Source organism: Schistocerca nitens, chromosome 3, assembly GCF_023898315.1.
Source record: "Schistocerca nitens isolate TAMUIC-IGC-003100 chromosome 3, iqSchNite1.1, whole genome shotgun sequence".
Classification (NCBI taxonomy): Eukaryota; Metazoa; Arthropoda; class Insecta; order Orthoptera; family Acrididae; genus Schistocerca; species Schistocerca nitens.
In genome coordinates, this window is record NC_064616.1 from 989,867,910 (window position 1) to 989,870,892 (window position 2,983).

A 2,983-nucleotide genomic window follows, 5' to 3' on the forward strand; every position below is an offset into this window, starting at 1 on the left:
AGAAGGCGCCATATTCAGTTACTATTCTGAACAGATAATATTGTGAATCATGTACCGTCAAGAGCGACGTTCATCATTAATGGATTGAAGTTAAGTATCTAACTAATTACGTCCGCTTTCTGAATTCTAATTCCTTGTCATGTTCCAGACCTCACGTCAGTATGGTTCTTCCCTCCTCACGCCAGCCTGCTTGAGTTAAACACGTGCCTTTTCGGCCTCCTCTAGTAACACGGTGTTGGCCCTTCAGCCAACACAACAGGAAGCATCTGACTAGTTCAGCTTTCAGTCACCAGAGGTGCTAGTAAGCTCAGCCACCACCCCTAAAATCCTCAACACCCATTGGTTCATACTGAGATCACATGATACTACGTCATCACATCTATATAAGGAACCTCTCCCCAACAGACTTTCTCACTCGCCCGTTACTCGTTCATGCGATTGTTCGTGTTTGTGGAATTTATTTTTCTAATCCTGTGAACATGAAGCGAGCTAACAACAACATCTCAGAGTCCACCGGGAAGAGACTTAGCGTCTAGCATATGGGATTACCAAGTGAGTAAATAATACCTATTTTGAGTGTGAATTTTCATGTTTATGTCACATTCCCATTATTATATCTCCTTGTTATAGTGCAACTCGTAGACTCCATCCTCTAGTGTGAGGAGCAGGCTGGACTGAGCAGCAGGCTCTTGAGGTCCAGCCTCCTGTGCTCGATGCACAGTCGGAATTGCCTAGTGAGTATAATTTTCATTCTAATTTGTACTTCTTTTTCTGTTATGTTAGTCTTACAAATTTTTTATCTTATTTCGTACTTCTTATCGTTTTCTCTAACAAATAGATTTATATATATCTTGTTTGTTCCAGGCGAGGATCGAGGAGGGAGAGATCTCCTCGATCCTCACCTGGTTGTGACGACATCTTTTGACGGCGCGGTCGAATCGCCTGTTGAATTATTTACGTCCTGGAGCCAGAGCCAAAAATGTAATTACTCACTATCCACATATATATATATATATATATATATATATATATATATATATATATATATATAACACTCCGTCAGCAGGCAACAAGTGGCCCAACGGGACCATCCGACCGCCGTGTCATCCGCACATGAGGATGCGGACAGGAGGGGCGTGTGGTTAGCACACCGCTCTCCCGGTCGTTACGATGGTTTTCTTTGACCGGAGCCGCTACTATTCGGTCGAGTAGCTCCTCAATTGGCATCACGAGGCTAAGTGCACCCCGAAAAATGGCAACAGCACATGGCGGCCCGGATGGTCACCCATCCAAGTGCCGGCCACGCCCGACAGCGCTTAACTTCGGTGATCTGACGGGAACCGGTGTATCCATTACGGCAAGGCCGTTGCTATATATATATATATATATATATATATATATATATATATATATATATATATATATATATATATATATATATATATATATATATATATATATATATATATATATATAGGTGACTCACCATATATATATGGTGAGTCACCTAACGTTACCGCTGGATATATTTCGTAAACCACATCAAATACTGACGAATCGATTCCACAGACCGAACGTGAGGAGAGGGGCTAGTGTAATTGGTTAATGCAAACCATAAAATAATGCACGGAAGTATGTTTTTTAACACAAACCTACGTTTTTTTAAATGAAACACCGTTAGTTTTGTTAACACATCTGAACATATAAACAAATATGTAATCAGTGCCGTTTGTTGCATTGTAAAATGTTAATTACATCCGGAGATATTGTAACCTAAAGTTGACGCTTGAGTACCACTCCTCCGCTGTTCGATCGTGTGTATCGGAGAGCACCGAGTTACGTAGGGATCCAAAGAGAACGGTGATGAACCTTAGGTACAGAAGAGACTGGAACAGCACATTACGTCCACATGTTAACACTTTTTATTGGTCTTTTTCATTGACGCACTTGTACATTACCATGAGGGGTGAGGTACACGTTCGACGGGCGTTTCATAGGACGTGGGGGACGCATAAATTAGACAGCCCGTTCTCCTGATCCTACACCTCTGGACTTCTTTCTGTGGGGTACGTTAAAGGAGAATGTGTACCGTGATGTGCCTAGAACCCCAGAGGATATGAAACAACGTATTGTGGCAGTCTGCGGCGACATTACACCAGATGTACTGCGGCGTGTACGACATTCATTACGCGAGAGATTGCAATTGTCTGCAGCAAATGATGGCCACCACATTGAACAACTATTGGCCTGAAATGTCGGGACACACTCTATTCCACTCCGTAATTGAAAACGGAAACCACGTGTGTACGTGTACCTCGCCCCTCATGGTAATGTACATGTGCGTCAGTGAAAAAGACCAATAAAAAGGTGTTAGCATGTGGATGTAATGTGCTGTTCCAGTCTCTTCCGTACCTAAGGTCCATCACCGTTCCCTTTGAATCCCTACGTAATTCGGTGCCCTCCGATACACACGATCGAACACCGGAGGAGTGGTACTCAAGCGTCAACTTTAGGTTACAATATCTCCGGATGTAATTAACATTTTACAATGCAACAAACGGCACTGATTACGTATTTGTTTATATGTTCAGATGTGCTAACAAAACAAACGTTGTTCCATTGAAAAAAAACGTAGGTTCGTGTTAAAAAACATACTTCCGTGCATTTTTTTATGGTTTGTATTAACCAATTACACTAGCCCCTCTCCTCACGTTCGGTCTGTGGAATCGATTCGTCAGTATTTGATGTGGTTTACGAAATATATCCAGCGGTAATGTTAGGTGACTCACCCTATATATATATATATATATATATATATATATATATATATATATATATATATATGAAACTATGTGCTGGATAGTTAGAATTCATTTTCCTTCACCTCGCAAGCAGCGGTAGAAAATGTACTTATTTATTTTACCTCTACTTCTTCAGCCGTCGCGTCTCAACATGGTGGCGTCGCGCATGTACCGGCAGCGGC

The 2,983-nt window shown here is 41.8% G+C and overlaps 1 pseudogene; it reads right to left on the reverse strand.

Moving 5' to 3' along the window:
* Positions 1–1,253: 1,253 nt before the first annotated feature.
* On the reverse strand, positions 1,254–1,371 carry LOC126250181 (5S ribosomal RNA; annotated as a pseudogene).
* Positions 1,372–2,983: the final 1,612 nt, after the last annotated feature.